This window comes from Trachurus trachurus (assembly GCF_905171665.1).
Source record: "Trachurus trachurus genome assembly, chromosome: 8".
Taxonomy (NCBI): Eukaryota; Metazoa; Chordata; class Actinopteri; order Carangiformes; family Carangidae; genus Trachurus; species Trachurus trachurus.
Genome location: NC_139905.1, coordinates 13004865 through 13023043, shown reverse-complemented (window position 1 = coordinate 13023043; position 18179 = coordinate 13004865). Strand labels below are relative to the sequence as shown.

General features: G+C 41.8%; 1 protein-coding gene across 3 annotated transcripts in view; it reads right to left on the bottom strand.

Annotated features, from left to right (window-relative positions):
- stat5a (signal transducer and activator of transcription 5a) overlaps nucleotides 1-18179 on the bottom strand; it is a 54367-nt gene that overhangs the window by 34227 nt on the left and 1961 nt on the right. The window contains exon 1 of one of the 3 annotated variants that reach the window (XM_083977809.1): nucleotides 17297-17358. The exons of the other annotated variants lie outside the window; for them this stretch is intronic. The gene's annotated coding sequence lies outside the window, so the exon portion shown is untranslated. Of the gene's footprint in view, nucleotides 1-17296; nucleotides 17359-18179 lie in introns of those variants that run through there. 3 annotated transcript variants of the gene reach the window in all.

The window sequence follows — 18179 nt, the reverse complement described above, 5'->3', positions numbered from 1 at the left end:
GAGACTGAATCTGATGTTTGTTCAAGCGCAGCACAACCTTCATATTGTACAGTAGGAGCACTAGTTGTACTGTTTAGAGATAATCTGCCTGAAAGCCCAGAAATATTTTAAAAATTTCATAGCACAATGAGAGGTGACCTCAGAATTTTTCTTTTTTTATTATAAATACTGACTGATACTGACACGAGAACATGTAAGCAAAACACAAAGCAACCACTGTGCTTGTTTGTGTGCATTTATCTACCATAAAGCAACAGAGGCATATATCATCCACACAGGTGACACAAGCTTGCAGAAATAACACATTTTTGTCATTGTGTAAAATATTACCATTTATTCTTCTTATTCCATTCAAAATGCAAATACAGAGTGTCCTTGAATGCACTTGCAGCTGGCCTCAGCTCTAACCTACTATAGTAGACCCTGAGTGGTGTAAACATGTGTTTACATCTGCAAGTTGGTAACCACAAAGGCTAACACATCAGAGGCTGAAGGTCTGTTCACAAGAGAAATAAGCACTAGTGGTGTGTTTTTAGAAAAGTTGTAAATGTATTAAAGTGATTAAAAGAAATGAATGAATGAAATCACTCACCAACCAACCTGCAACCAAATGCCACTTAACTGAACAAAGGTGTGCGGTTCAAGTTTATCCTAAATTACCACTTACACTAGGATTAGGCAAGCCTACTGTGTCAATTTACACACTGTAATGAGATAAACCCTTTGTGAAGTGGTAACACACTTTAATCAATGTATGTGCCAAATGAACTTTTAACCTCTTGAAAAAAAAAAACAGAGAGAGTATCCATTCCCAAATATCATTATCATTCAACAGATCAATAAATAATAATGTCAGGAAATTAACAAATGATTTGATGAATGGTTTCCCCCTTCTGTGCTTTGTCAGTCCACTGAAAGGAATGAGATTATGCAGTATCCTTCCTCCTTTTACTTTTTAATACCATAGAACGCTTTTCACCTCCTAATTTGACGATAACAGATTATTCATAATTTACTAATTTATTTCACCAGAGTCTCAGGATTAAGACCCAACAACTATGGTTAATAACCACAAAAAGAGCTTTTAAATCAGTGCCCGTCAAACACACAACACCCTCATGATGATGTTGCAAATTGTTGATCACCTTCAGCAGGTTCATTTCCTTTTTGTAATGGCATGAATGAAAAACAAGGGGCTGCCTACTGGCCCTTGCACTGCAAAGTACTGTAGTAACATAAGTGTAAAGTTCACACACATCTGCCCTGCCTTCCTCTTTACAAGACAAAAAAACACCAGTGCACCACAACTTCTTCTTCTTCTTTTATTAATATGAGCTACACAAATGTTGCATAGATTTCTGCAACAAAAAAAGGACGTAATCTTTATCCATTATCATTCAGTACTGGTATATGACAGCAATACTGTATATTTATGTGCATCTTTTCATGGGTCCCTCAGGTGTGTTTGTCATTCAATTATCAGTCACATCTCAGTATTTCAAAATGACACCAGAACACTATAGATTAGTGTTGAATTATGGACGCTGTTACTTCTGTGTCTTATCTGCCTCGTCTGCAGCAGTGACAATGCACTCAGCTTCCCTTTCCTCACACAGACACAGAGACAGAATTATGCCCATGTCACATTTCTGCATTTCTGCATGCATGAGGACTACAGTACAAGTCTCTGCGCGTGTTTTGTTTATGTGCGTCTACACATGGATGTTGTGCATCCATGCGTGTTGGTGTCAACTGCAGAGAACCAGTGGGTGCCATTATATAATCTGGGGCCCAGAGGGAGTGTTAAATGTGGACATGGCCTGTAGCTCCAGTACGCAGCAGCAGGAATGCCAGCTTGTTGGAGTGGAGCCACTTTTGGAGCAAAACCCTGCAGCCACTGACGACCAGCCAGTCAGTTGTCACTGTCCAGCAGTCTGCTATAATGAGATTAAGATAGCGTCCGTCCACTTGTACTGTAAAAACAGACATCGGCTCTAAGCCTGACCTGTTACCTTTGCCATTGTGCCAACCGATAGCTTCTGTCACTGCTGGGTCATAATGCATCCTCTAAATAGAAATGCTTGTAGTTTCATCTTAATTTATCCAAAGATGTTATAAAATGTAAATAAGAAGAAAAAAAATACAATCCGCACCACAATTGAATAGGTTCATCACCAACGCATGTCCCATCCCCTCACTAAATTTGGTGCAAATCAGTTCAGTACTTTTTGCATAACCCTGCTGACAAACAACAAACACAAGTGACCTCCTTAGCAGAGGTAAAAGTGGCTTACACTTGAGATATTCATATTTACATCTCAGTCACACATTTTCACTAACAAATAACATCATTATGAAACCACCTCAGACCAGAGTTAACGAATGTGCTGCTCATTCTGATGTCATCGATCCTTCTTCCCAGTTTTGTAATTGCAGAAACAAAAAACAAGCTGTTCTATCCCGAGCAGTGAATTCAATTAAACATATTACTTTCTCAAGAAATCACATCATCGACATCACATCCTAACACCATCCAAATACCAAATTACACTGTTGGGCTCGGTCAATTCCCAATGAATGCTCTCCAAATTAAAATGTATGCCTGCCTACAAATGAATGTCATTCTTCAACTGGAAAACATGTAACTAACCAACAGGGAGGCCCTTGCATCTGAATAACAAACTCTGGGATGACAACATGCACGGAGCAGAAGGCTTTAGGCTCGCTGCTGGTAAGAAAGAAAAACCCTCTCCAAAATAATCACCCACCAAGAAGCTTAACCTACATACAGCATGAATTGGAAACAAAGAACATGAAACAGATCCAGACAAATAAGTTCACCAGTCCATGTGTTAGCTGAGGGCATTTGGGGTAATTGTCATAACGTCCCGTCTCCCTCTCTTCTTAACCAAACACATGCAGTTGGAACTCTAATCTGCTCACACAGACGTTTGGCAACATGGTGGCTTTAAACCCCATAGCTGTGTCCTCTCCACATGCATACAGCATGACTGGACGTTACAGAGCCAAGTTACGACCAAAGGCATGCAAAAACAAAGGTTAAATTTGCTGATACATTGCCCAATATTATCCTTTTGTCAAATATCACTAAGCCATTTGTTTCATAACAGTCCACAAATGTATTTTTTTATTACCTGGCAGGAATGCTTTTTCATTTTTGCCTTGAACATAGTTGAATCAAGATATAGAGAAATAACAGAAACTCTCGCAATCACATTTTTTTCACGTCACAATTGTCGATCTCTAATTAGACTGAAATAATTTTCCTAAGCTAGCGGAGCAGAGCAAAGCATCAGCACTGAAGCTATTGTTCAGAATCAGGCCCTGCAGCAAGGACCCCGTGCCCCCCTGCCACCAGTCATTTTTCAATGCCTGGTAAGAGGGGCCCCTGAAGAGAAAACCAAGCCAAATTAGTACCTGACACGTGTGTATGTGAGCACACACGCAGAAAGACTATCATCCTTCAGCTCACCACACAGTACATAGTGAATGGGGACCTTATAAAACAGTTTATATCAAAATATGATAAAAGGTTTTACATGCATCTGTATGTTTTTGTATATATTACCTACAATGTGCACAATACTGTACAAATCCATTCTGTAGAGATTACTGTCCAAAATGTGAATGATTACAACCACATGAATCACAAACAACTCCCTAACGGGGATTTCAAATACTGAAACGCTAGAGTTTAGAACATACAGATATGAAACATACTTGGAATTAAACAACATTATCTTGGTGTTAAGTTTGAACTGATATGGAGGCTTGTTACACTGCAGACATCCTAGGATTGTTTAACGCATAAAGATCCCATTCCTTAGTTCCCTTTCCAACAGTTAGCCTTTGTCCTTTTGTGGTAAATCACTCAGTCAACAGAAAAACAAGTCTCTCATGAGCAGCTCCTGCCCTTCTGGTGCAACATCTCATAGCCACACAGGCGTTTGTCAAAGGGTCAGACGATGACCAGAGGACACACCGTCTGTTGTTGATGTATGTGCCAGTTAAACTGAACGAAAGGGATTTTAACAATATAAAATTATAGTCTGGACATTCAATGAGACTACAGTATTTATTTTTCTTTTTAACCTTCAAAAAGCAAAGTCACTTCAAAGTATTGATGACTATTGTACCATGCTTGATTTTATTTTGAAAACATCCTCTCACCCCTACTGATCCTACCCATCACACCTCCCTGCATACCCCAGACACTCCAAGCCCTTCGTCTTACACCACCCTTGTTGTTTTCCCAAACAGCGAGTCAAATGGCCCATGACAAGTGAATAAACATCATGGGGGCCCGGCCCTCCGTGTCTCTAATAAGACCAGGGGGACGGGGAAACCCCAGACAGAATGGTAAACAGAGGGGATGTTGGTGGGCTCTGGGGACAGTCATTGAAAAGATGTGATGAGGCAATCACTGTTTAGATATTCACGTTGTAAGGCAAATGAGGAAGCACCAAAAACCCCGGGGGTTGTAGAATTCTTGGACTGGACTTTCAAAACTTAAAGTCTGATCGGAAGAGAGAGGAAGAGATGAAAAATCTCTGAAAAGGGAAGATGGCATTTTATCATTACTGGAAAGTCAACAAGCAGCCAGGAACCTTAATGGGTGGGCCTGGGAAATTCCAGTATTCAGCGGTATGCACGTTGAGGGGCCTATTTGTGAGTTTTCACTGTGGTTTCTTGGCCGGAGCAGGCAGTGGGAATTGTTCCTCAGCCATTGTTGCATTTACAATACAAGAAGGTATAATTCACCCTCTGAACAATCCTTGTTCGAAGAGCTGGTCGGAGGCTACAGTGAGTCGCTATCGGAAAGTGACGAGAAGGGCCAAGCTAGCCTGAAGTCAGCATGCTAACTTCGATAGAACATAACGAGAATAGAGCTACATGGAAATTCTTCTCCAACCAATGGAGACAAGTTTGACGCTGAACTTGCACCGTTGCCAATAGCTGTTGTCGTTGCCGGTACTGGTGCCGAGCAAAGCTCCAGAGCTTGAGGGAGGCTGGTCGACCGTGCAGCCCAGCACAGGGCGCTGGTGTGTGGGTGAGAGGAGCGAGGAGACTCACCACTGTGTTCCTACCCGCGCAGGGGAGTTACATAGTGCAGTTTCAGCCGACGTGACCCCGCTCAGGCTGCAGCAGCGGCACCATTCACCCTATTAACCTTTTTTCTACCACTTCAATGAGTTTAGAAACATTATTTTAAGGTTGTAAACTAGTATAGTGTTGCTTTAAGTAGACTTAATGCTAACACTATCTATGCAGCTGTAGAACAATGTTCAACAAATTCCTTTACAGGTACATTTTTAATTAGGAAATAATGACACAAGATGCTGGTGAACTTCGAAAATATTTTTTTATAACAGGCAAAAGCTAAGCCTGAAATCAGACATTTCCTTTCTCCAAAACAAGATGCTCTGTACTGGGCCAACACCTGTTGCTTCTTATTTCACTATAGCCTGACTCAGTAATGACGCAAACATAGCTAAGAAGAGCAATCATTAAATTGGACCATAGGTGTTAATAGAAATTATTCAGATTTTTTAGCTCTTGATTGACCTTTTTTCTATTCATTTGCTAATTATTTTAATTAGAACACTTTTGGATGCTGCACACTTTCACATTCACCTTTTAATAACACAAGCAGTATCCTTTCTGAATGGTTTTCAGTAGTACCTTAGCATGAGCAGGAATGGCTACAAACTGTCGTTAATCTTAGCTCACCAAGCTTCAAAAGGACTCAGCCTGGCCGGGAGAGACAAGAGGCTAAAGAAAGAGCCGAGGGCAAAAATCAGAGCAAGGCTGTCTCTTTGCCCTGCGTCGGGGCTAAAAAATGAATTAAAAAACTGCCCCAACGCTCAAATGTGCTACATAAGCTCACTGTCAGTGAGGATGAAAGACAGGCCATTATTGATCTGCCAGCTGACAGAATACAATATTAGCATGTTTCCCACTGACACATTGCTTATCACCAGGTCAGCTGATTGCCCGTCCATTCTCTCTCATGCTGTCAAGATCACTCCTTTCTAATCTCATACACATACTTTATCTGCCAGGCCATTTCTGTTCCTTCTGCTCCACTGCGCAACGCTTCTATCTTGCCATCAGAGAACAACCGACCTGACTAACTGTGAGCTGCCGGCAGTCACCGAGCTGCAGATGTATGGTAATAGGATCTCACTGCATACCCCTGGCTGGTGTGGACTCAGCCATCCTGCTGTGTGAGGAGTTTGGAGAAGAAGACTATTCACTGTGTGAGCTCACACTCATAAGGAGAATGATCACATTCAGGCAGACAAATCAATGCTTTTCATCAGCTGGAATAAAAGGGGATGTGCTGCTATATTAGTTTAGCCGAGCCAAGCACTTGGCATTTACATGTGATTACATCAACTAGCCCAACTTTAACAAAGTTATCCTGCAAAATTCTATTCAAAGTTACACCTAATTTGTCTGTATTAAAACACCCTAACTCTATTAACCCTTATCTAAAGGGCTCATGTTCTCGTCCATTTCCTCTCTCAGTCATGCAGACTCAATCTTTGTGTGCTCCCTGCTTGACAGAGAGGGACACACAACTCTGGAAGAATCAAGGAGAGGTTGTGAGTGTGTGCATGCACCGCCTGCCTGTCAGTGTTTGGTATATGACAAGGAGAGAGAGGAAGAGAGTAGTATGGTAAATATGGGTTATGTATTGTTTAAACATCTTCTGACTGGTCGAACGACATTAGTCACAGGCAGCATGTGAATGAAGAAGCACAGGACTTGTTTTCTTGAATCTTGTCTAATTTTAAGGTTTGATGTTATATCATTATTACGCTTCTCTAACTTCAAGTCCCTGCTTTGACTTTGGTATCCCCCCCCCCCTCTCTCCTTTCCTTGCACCCCACCATCGCTGCTCCTGTAAACACCAGTGCAGGCAGCTTTGGAGAGCTGTGCCCTTTGATCTTCCCAGCTTGTCATGTGTCAGAGGTCAGAAAGCTGTAGTTTCTCACACACGGTATCTAACCCAGTCACCAGAGCTCTGCCGACCCCCCAACCCCCATCCAAACCCAGCGCTGTTGCTCCCCTTACCACGTCTCCCCTCCCATAGTGGCAGGCTCAGTGCTTTCATTAAAGGTCAACTCCACCTTTACCCCACAGAGGTCTTTACCACCACTTCATGGCAGATGGGACTGTTTTTGTTAACAGTGTGCAGAGCTGAACACTCACAACCTGGGTGGCGTGACAGGTAGCCTAGGCCTGTCAACTGAAACAATCGAATGTGGTTACTGTTGGGAAATAATCTTCTTTCTATTTTGACGCTGATTGAAGTAACATTGAACTATCTATTTTTAGTCTTTTCTTTGGCTTAAAAAAATAGATCATTCATGCAGCCAGTGTCCCAAAAGTCAGTTTCTCTTTCATTTCCTTTGCAGTAATTTCAGAAAATCCCCACTTCAACTTTAAGTCAGACAAAGGAAGAACCGTCCACATGATGTCCAGTTGTTTCAGAGTAAAAAAGAAATAGATAAAGAAATACAATGGCAAAGAAGGCCTGGGGAACCTGCCTCACTCACCAATTCTCATTTTAGCTTACTCATTAGCTCTTCTATGCGTCACTCAAGCAATTGCTTCCACCTTGATCAAAACACCACACTCAAGACAGCTACTTGTTAACATGTGATTGAATTTTCATTTACTTCTTAGGAAATGCACAGGCTTCAGGACGGCTACTTGATTGCTTCAATAAACCTTATTGTGCCAATGTGTTTCAGAGAAAACCGTCTCCTTCCCCAGGCGAAAACAAAGCCTACATTTATTTTTCTTCATCTTTACTGACAGGACACTTGCGTCGAGTCTCTGCTTAGTCACTGGAAGCACAGCAAAGGGCCAGCCAATGACGAGGCCAGGGTGGAGATCTCCTGACCAATGGAAGAGCAGAAAGCGAGCACTCTCTTGTTTACAAACTAAAGTAGGCGTTTAGAAGTTGTTCTACACCATGTTATATCAACATAGTCGAGATGCATCCTGAATTAGTGACATGCAGAACTGAACTGTGCATGGCCTCGGCCACATCACTGAGGTCCAACTGATTGTTAAAGACCACAAAGAACTTCCCTCCACACAGCACAGTGTTTAAAAGCATGAATCAGTCATGATAGAACTGCTGATTATATTAGAGGGAATTTTCCCTTTGCGACAAATTTACATATGCATTTTATCAGTACTTTTTTTTTGCTGTGGCATCATTTTTTATATAAACTGCAGACACACACACACCATCCTCACACACTGATCCACTAACGATCCAAACACATTATTTGCCTGTGTTTTAAGCTCTGTCATAAATATTTTATTTTTTATGTTACACTTGTACAGTAAAATCTTTGCTGTTTTTCCTAAATATTTAATGAACACCCAATTTCATCTGACTTTGGATTTTAAACTCCAAGTAGCATTTCACTTAGCATGGGAGCTAGTTAGCTGACAGACGGATGCTTGCTCTGAGATCCATCAAAGTGTTTCTTCATTTCCTGTAATTAATGTTTTATTTGTCTTGTTTTATTTTTACCTCGGCCATTTTATCACATTTCTGTGGTGTATAGAAAACACCACAGAAGTAAAACACTCTGTGTTACATTGCTTGTATGAAAATTGCTTTAAAAATACGTCTAACTGATTGACTGACTAAAATGTCATACTGTTGCTATGTTGCCTTGCTGGCCTGCTGCTGGGTCTCAAGCAAACACGGCTCACGGGTAAAGGGCTACCCTTCAGAAGCAGAAAAACGGGACAGAGCGCTCATCTCTGTCACATTAAACAAGGAAAACAAAGGCATCAACCTTATGATGCTGTGTGCATGGCAGCGTCTGAGTGATTATGGTAGTGGCACAGGGATAATCTGGATAAGCTGAGCATGAACACTGAAGTAACACACACGAGTGCCACAGCCACGTCCATCACCCTCATTCCCCTGCTTTTCCCCTGCATGAGATGATTTCCTAATTCACTTGTGTATCCATGTGAAATCTATGCATTGTCACTGCAGTTCAAGGTCAGAAAACACATGATAAAATAAAAAAAACTCAGAACTGCCTCCTAATGCCTTCTCACACACAACCTAATCCCATATTACGTTTCATGACAAGTCTTAAGGTCTTTTTCTGGCATCCCTCCAGGAAGCATGTATCTTCACCAAAAGTGAAGAGAAAGGAAAGCAGGTTAGACCCTGTTCTTTTGAGCAAAATCATTCCATCATTTATCAATTACCGTTAAGTACTTCAGTACTTTAGAAAATCTGTATGTATTTACTGTGATCCACAATAGTGTAGAATAGAAATAGAGATCATGCAGAACAAAGACAGCACTGCATTCCAAATGAGGCCTTTTCATTTTCCTCTTATTGTTCAATATTCCTATTCAGTGAATATAGAGGCCATTTCTTCCGTTCACACATCTAAATAGGATCCTTTCTGTAACCAACACAAAAAGGGGTGTGTGAAAAATGACAATGCAAATTCCTCCTTATTACTTCCACTACAATCTACAATTCACAGTTCATGCTGCCTCATGCCTTGCAGTGTGCAAAAAAACAAAGAGCAAGAGAGCATCATATCATGTGAGAATAGAAAATGTGTTTCATCAGGTTGGGGTGCTAATCCCACACACCATGAGCCATGCTGATGCTACACACGGTGTTCTTCCTCCTACTGTATCTCTCAGCATACATAGTACTGTACATGTGATTGACTCACATGGCCCAGTGCCTCAAAGAGGTAGCAGTGACGAGATGGTAAAATGAGCAACAGATGGAGTCTAATTCTCAAAGTGTGGGGCAGATTGGGATCCCTGATGTTTCTTTACATGTGTAGGCGAGGCTTAAAGTCATTTTAGTCATAAAAACTGATGTCACGTCTGATACATCTTTATGAATAGTAGCAACATGACCTCACTCTAGACCTTTTAGACCAATAACTTATCAGTTGCATATTTTATTATAGGGACTGAAACTAGACACTTGACAAGTGCACTAAGTCACACAAACTTAGACGTGTATAAAAAGGGGAGGAAAAGGGAAGTGAACCTGCCAAATCATCATCTTGGCTTCAACAAAACTTAATATCATTTACAATGGACAGCATGTGGTTTCCAAAATACATTTTTTGTAAGCATTTATGTATTTATTTTTTATAAAGCAATTAAAAAGTGTTTTGCTGTGGGAGTGGCTGGCTGGCTGGTTGGTTGAAGATGTCGTGCAGAGCTCATATGCAAGCCTTGTTAGGCAGAAGCTGCCGGGGGCACAGATGAGTTCACAGAATCAATATGAGATAACAGCTCCCCAAATCCAAACACCGACTTTGCTTTATATTGTGCCAGTGCCTTTACAAGTGAGCAAAAGACAGACAGAGTATTTACATCCTCATGGGTGTCAGTTTAGAAGATAATGTGCAACAAAAAGAAAAAAGAAGAATCAAAACTCACACATTCCTAAAATAACACAAGGTATTTGTTTGCCAATATAGTGTCCCATTACTCAGCCCTGTTTCTTCTCTAATCCAGCACACTTTAATCCAGTGTACAACTAACATAAATGAGACATAAGCATCAATAAATGAGGACTTTTCTTTCCCTGGTGGGTCATCATAATCATTTTTTAATCAAATGCTCCTTGCATTAATCTTACACAGATGTTAGCTCTTTTCCCAGACTCAAAGGAGCATCCATGACCTAAATCTAACTGAACAAAACAAATGCAAACACGCCACACACACACACACACACACACGCAAACACACTTTCATTCTAACAAGGGTCATGAATAATAGCAGAGCAAACAACGAGACCTAAATTGTTTATGCCCCCCACCCCCCCGTGTGGATACATGCACTACTTGTGTGTTGTCAGTCTAGTAGGTACATTTTGTGACATGATTTCATTTACTGACAGCATGTTCTCTGCTTTCAGACTCTCTATCTGTTATCCACTCTCTCCATCTACAAACACAGGTATTTGTCCATTGGTTTTCCAGTCCGTCTCATTTGCTGTAAGCCTGTAATAGGCTTGAACATAGCGCTTGCGGCAGCAGCAAGAGCAGCTACCTCTCATCCTGCTCAATTAAAACACAAGTGTCTAGACCCTAAAGCACACCTACTGTACATGCTTTTAGCTGCTACGATATTGTGCAAAAAAAATACTGCAGAACTAATGTTACTTGCAAAAAGAAGTCTGGCACTTAACTTACTTATATTCAGCATATTATACATTTCTCCCATATAAATAACAACAATTAGAGCCTACTAAGCATGATTTGCTTCTGTGTCTGCGACCATAAATGACCCTGGCCATCTGTTAACTGACTTTCAAGATTTCAGCTGTGAGCTCATATCAGGGTGGCAGTTCTGCTGTAACTCCTCTGCTCACATAATTGCCATTTGTGATGTTTCACCTGCCTCGCTATTCAGTTTCCCAATGCAAATCCATTTACTCATTTGACGGATGCTTCTACCCCAACTGAATGACATCAATAAGCTTCAGTGCAGTATAAAACCTTGTAAATATTAAGATTTAGCAAGTAAGTGCAAGGATATTGTATAATCGTTTGGCCTGTGATTGCCTTGTGTACAGGGATGGCAAAGCCAGATGACATTCCTCAGAGGAACAGATTGGCCCGAGAAGGAACATAAGACTCTATGATCGAGTTCAAATAAATGGGGGCAGACCCCCTAGTCACTCTGAAGGCAAGCATTAGTGACTTGAATCTAAGCCGGGGCGGTTATGGATAGCCAGTGTGGTCAGTGGGTAATGGGATGACTTGTGCCCTTTTGAGCTGATTGAAGACCATGCATGCTGTTGCATTCTGGACCATTTGTAAGTATTTCTCTTTGCACACAAAACTGGTCATCAAACATGACACCCAGGTTTCTTGCGAGTTGGGGTGTGGAGGGGAAAAATGGAGAGGAGATTCTGAGAGAGACTGATGAACCAAGGTGAGTTGAGTCTTAGAGATGTCAAGTTGAATGCTGCATCCATTCATCATTGTAGATATGTAAGAGAGATAAGCTAATGTCTACACAAACATAGTGGAGTTGTCTGGTTGCAATAATTGGTTGACAGCGTAGCAGTGATGTCAGTTTGGATAATTGGACCCAAGGAGGGGATGTAATTAAAAAGCTGGGGTCCTGGAACTGATCCTTGTGGTACACCAGTTGGAAGGGAATGGGCCATGCATATTTTCCCTTGCTGCAATAAAGGAGCACCCAATGAGATTCAAATTCAAACCCAGAAAGGGCTTTGCCCTAGATGTCTATGCTTGAGAGTGTGGATAGTAGGATGAGTTGGTTCACAGTACCAAAGGCAGCTGAGAGGTCTAGCAAGATAAGAACTGAGGACTGACCTGCAGCTCTGGCTCCCTTTAGATTTCCTGTCACAGACAACAAGGCTGCTTCAGAGTAGCCCAAATTAGGGATGGACATTTAGAATTTTTTTTCTGACGATAACAGACACTCATTAACTGATTAACTGTTAACTGATAAGATTAAAACGCTCACGGGGCGATCGACAATGTGTTTTTGTTGTTGTTGTTTTTTAAGTTAAAGTTAAAGTATACTTTATTGTTCCATGAAGGGAAACACGTCTTGGGCGCCAGGCTGCTGCATTGCACACGTCCATCACAGTAAGAAATACAATTAAAATTGATCGTAATACACATTCACACATTCATCACAGTTAGAATACAGTCGTAATGAGTAAGTAGAAGAACCCATGGCGAGGGAATCATGAAGTGCTGTTTCTTTTGTTTCCGTTCAATATGGGAATAAATGAGTTTTCATACTGATTTAATTTGCATCTAGGTGTTCTGAGCTGTCGGCCTGAGGGCAGGCTCTCAAACTCTGGGTTCAGAATGTGTGTGGGATCATCCAGAATCTTCGGGGCCTCCCTGAGTACAGAGAACGGAACGCCGTCCTTTTTTTTTTTTTTTGCAGCGCCGTTGTTACAGGTGATACAGGCACATATGTCCGTGTTCGTTGTCTGACCTTCCTTCACGGGGACTGTGCTGCATAACTGGCACATACTGTCCGTACCTCGGTTTTTGGTACAGTTTTGGTACGTATTTTGTGCATTTAAAGAATTTTTTTTTTTTGTCACAGAAAAAAAAAAATGTAACAGTGTTTCACTATCTCTCATCTCTGTCAGTCAACCCCTCCTCCTGCTGGACTTGATCTCTCTCTCACGCGCGGGCACGCACGCCCGTACACACAAACACACGTCACGCTGGAACACTAATAAACTAAATGTGCTAAATCGCACTAATTGTACAGTGTTCAAATAACCCTGTGATCGCAATCAGCGGCCGCTCGTGCTGCCATGTCTGTTTTTTTTTTTTCTTTTTTTCCCGCTTCTGTGTGTGTCACTTCAACCCGGCTCCAGTTGTGTGATAGGTGGTTAGTCACTGTGAGTAGGTGGAGGTTCAACAGTGATTGGACATTAACTTGTGGGGGAGGGGACACACACACACACAGTAAAGCAATAATTAATTGTAAAACCAAAAACCGCGCTACATGAGGGCGTATTGTTCCGTGTAGGGTGGACTATATGGTTCGGTATTTTACCAAGTGCCGTTGCATCCCTTCTGCATGCATGATTCTACTTCCTTGTCTGTTGACTTGACTTTGTCAACTGTCTTAGGAGTCAACAATATGGGTCTGTTCCCTGTTGCTCAACACCTGAGCTCCTAAAACACTAGCCCACAATGTGCTGAACTCTACTTGTCAAGGTGATGTGACAAAAAACCTGAGAGCTGGTATTTTTATACCGGTGGTGATGGATACGGATGGATACCTCATTATATGTGACAGTGTCGGGGTGTGAAAATGACTGACTCAAGATAGGAAGGGCAAACCCTTTCACCTCAAAGTTGCACTGCAGCTTTAAAATTGACTCTGCAAAAAAACTACTCCAAGTGCAACTAACCTATAATTTTGACAGATAAGACAGGTGGATTGCCAAACAGATGGATAATAAAGCATTGCGTTGCCCTGTCTATTTAAAGCTGATTCCCCCTTTCTCTGGGTTGTTAAGACACAAGGTGTCAGCCAGTTCATGCATGGTAAAACTTTCTTTTCTCAAAAATCACATTCCTTGACCCATTTTAAGAGCTTACATGTTGCTTTAAAGAGGGCATTTAAGGACAAGTGAACAATATTTTTTTCAGTCATGAATTTTAAATCTGCTGCTTTAAAGCAGAAGTGAGTGATATATTTGTGTTAATATAAGTCTTAAATAGTTATATCTTCCGACAGCAATCACTTACATAGAGTGTTTGGACCGAAACACGGGTCTGTCAGTCACTCTGCTCTGCTCTGAGCCGAAGAGAAAACATTTATCGTATCCTACAGTTTTTATCCAATGGGGAGAGAGAACGGCATGCAGGGCTGTGTGTGCAGCCAAGGAACGCCGTGAATGTGGTGACGTAGCGACGAGGACTGTTATGGTGCGTTCAAGGAAACTCGTATTTTTCCGACCGTGAAGTGGTACCAGTTCGATCTGGTACAAGTTCACCGGTCGGAAGTTACGAGTGGCCGTTATAGTGACTTTCACCGGTAAAACAGGTCGGAAAAAACACGAGTGGGTTGCCTGAAACGCTACAAAGTCGTAAGTTGTGACTTGAAGCTGTAATTTACGATTTCAAAAGCCTGCCTGGAACGCAGCATTAGCGAAAACGACCGGACCACTCACTTCTGCTTTAAGATTAGATGTAACATAGAAGAAACTTTTTACTTCCAATTTGGTGAATGTTTTAGTTTAGTTTTTAGTTTATTTATCTATTTATTCATTTATTTCATTTATCGAGCATAAAAACAAAAATCATAAAACTCATTAAAAAAATGACAATACTGTAACTCTTGAATGAAAGGGGGCAGAAAGAAGCGAACTTATATTATCAGAGTGTAAATACATCTGTGTCTAAATATGTAATCATCATGCAGTTTCACTTTATATTCATGATCACACAGCGTCATCATATACAGCGACTGATGCACCCTGCACATGTTCTGTGTTTAAACAAACAAAACATGATTCCCACATTTTCAGATTGGACTTCACATGATACAAGTTCCTTTAGGGCCTAGAACAAGCCATTCGTTCACATAATTAATGCATGAGAGATCAAGCATGACTCAGGGCCCAGGGCACTAATAAAATACAAAAGAGGTTGTGCAGTGCAACTATGAAAAAATGTCAGGGATCAATAACTCAACAAGTGAAAAATAATCTGCAGATTTGAGAAAACAATTGCACTCAAATTTCTTGTGCAGTGGCACCTTGGAGAGGTTTTGAGTTGTTACTACTATTATCATATTCCTTTGGGTTAAAAAACAGCCAGAGTTGGTGTGCCATCACTCACTGAGCCAGACTTGGAGTAATTCTGAGGTTAAGATTCTTTGCTGAAAGAGCAAACTGATGCGGGAGGAAGAAAAATTGCTTCTCTTTTCTGGCTGCGACTGCCCAGCTCCTCTGGGGAGTCAAATGAAAAGGCAACTTGCCAGTTGTTCACAAGCTTGGCTTTCACTTACCTTCCAGCTATCAACCCTCAGCTGGGTGTGTATATGTGTGTGTGTGTGTGTGTGTGTGTGTGTGTGTGTGTGTGTGTGTGTGTGTGTGTGTGTGTGTGTGTGTGTGTGTGTGTGTGTGTGTGTGTGTGTGTGTGTCCAACAGAGCGAAACAACCTCGACCACGCAACAGGGTGAGATAAAACTAAAGGAGTTGCATTGTAATTCACTGTTATCTAAATAACTAAATGAGCTCCTTTAATCAATTCTAAATAAGCAAGATAAAGATGGGCAGATTATTCATATCAGTGAACCTTAGTCAGCATTTGTTATCATACATGCTTCTGATTAACACACAGCAGCATGTACACATGAATATGGGATTTAGTGCCTTATGGGTGCTATGGACCAACAGCAGTAAATTGCAACAGCATTTTGCTCCTGTGTGTTTAGGCTTGCAGAGGAGCATTGTGTAAACACGAGAAAATGATTAATCCAGACCACGTATATCCATTCTAAGTGTATTCTGAGCTGACCTCTGTCCGTTAGCTCCTTACACAATTCAAAAATCACAGTGGTAAAAAAAAAAAAGGAAGCACCCTGAGCGACATTCATGGGATTTCAAAGCCAGCACTTTCCTCTCTTGTTTTGTGACTTCCTTCATATGGCTCAGCACAAAGTTGCCCTCGAATGTTCTGCTCATTCTTGTTGTGTCACTGAGATAATAACCCAAGGCCTTATCATGCATCTCAGTGTCTACATGAGTTTGACTGTCAAGCCCACCTCCCCTCCCCACTCGACTCACTGCACCGAAGACAAGGGAAATTCAATGGAAGCAAGACAAAAAAAAGAAAGACAGAAGCAGAAAAAAAAGGATAATAGGAAAGACACGGCGGCCACAGAAAGGGCAAATCTCACGAAGCTGCTAATAAATTCCTGCAGAAGTAACTAGCTGATGGCAATCAAATTTGAGTCTTGTGTGGAGCAGCCAGTGATCATGGGACAGGAGTACACGCTGTGGATGCCAACAATCAGCAACGCTATTTGACAGATGGATCAGAGCGCTCCTGGCCTAGACCCGGCTGAAAGCTCATGGTCACGTGACCAGTGGATTAGCGTTCAGCCCAACTGAAAGGGGGAGGAGGTTAGGGTGCATGTCACCACATGCTTCCTGATCACTTCCCTTAGAATTTGTTTCCCTTTTTTTTCTGTCACTGAATCTCTCCACAACCACCCGCCTCCCCCCTTCCTCTATTTCCCTTTCACAGTTTTATGAATGTTAAATTATTCACGTGACAAAAAAAAAAAAAAGTTCCATCAGAGAACAGGATCACAAGCAAAGGGAATTGTTGGTCTTCTTCCATATAACTTATTCATCCATTCATCCTCTCTTCCTCTGTTGAGGCCAACAGGAAGCCTCAGTGTTAAGCACTGTCATTAGTGCTTACATGATCCTCACACCTTTGACTCATATAGCAAAGTCAGATAAAAAGAAAAAAAACACTGCTCTAATCAGCTCACTTCCAGCTACTCATGATGTCAGTGCTGGGAGCATGTCTCCTGTCCTGTCCTTCCCTAACTAACCCACCACCACCATCACCACCACAGCCACTCACCAACTTACTGTACTGTACTCCAATTTTCTCATCAGCATTTCCAGGCTCACTGAACCCTACACTTGTCTGGCAGCGGAGAGAGTGAAAAAGTGAGAAGCACAGACAAGCTTAAGGACATACCATGCTGTGAGCACATGGCACAGGGGGCTTGTAGGATAAAACACTGCTTCCCCCCTCTGTCTCCCCTGGTGCTGCTGCTGCTGCTGCTGCTGCTGCTGCTGCTCCTGCATCTGGATCTTTCTGTCAGGGACACGGTGTGCCAGCCAATTCATGCCTGGCCAGCATGCCATGTTCCCGTGCCAGCCCAAAACACCCTCCTTTTTCACAGAAACCTGGGAAAACCCTCCCTTCCCGTGCACCATGCACAGCAATGACAGAGGGAGCATGCAGGGTGACGCCACGCTTGCCAACAGGGTTAAATGCTGAAAGGCATTGACAATTATTTTCTGTCCGAAATGTTTTATAGACTCAGAGAGCAAACACGCAGCAATTACTCACAATAAAAGACGTGTGGCGGGGTGAAATTCTTGAGTAATTAAACAGAGCCATGCGGCAACCGCAATGACAGAATGATGAATCAATTATCAAAATCTTTGTCGATATTCGACTAATTACAGCACCGCTAAAAGCCAAACATGAAGGTGTCTTCATCTAATCTAATCAAAAGTAGTAATTGACCCCATCCAAACCTTTGACACCGCAACCTCCAGGGGAGACATTATCACAGTTTGCAGAGGCTGTTATTATCACAACATGTAATTCACAATTACCAAGATCAACAGGGGACAAAGTCAGTGCCAGCTTGACGTCACGAGTCTAGAACAACCCTTTCAGTAAGTCCAAAGGAAATCAGAGCTACCAGGCATTCAGCCAATAACAGAATAAACAAAGCATGCTATGTGGAGGGTGCAGTATATTGCAGGTATAAGCTCATCTGCACACTCACAAATACACCAGCGCAAATGCATATACACACACACATGTATGGCACATTTTATTCCTG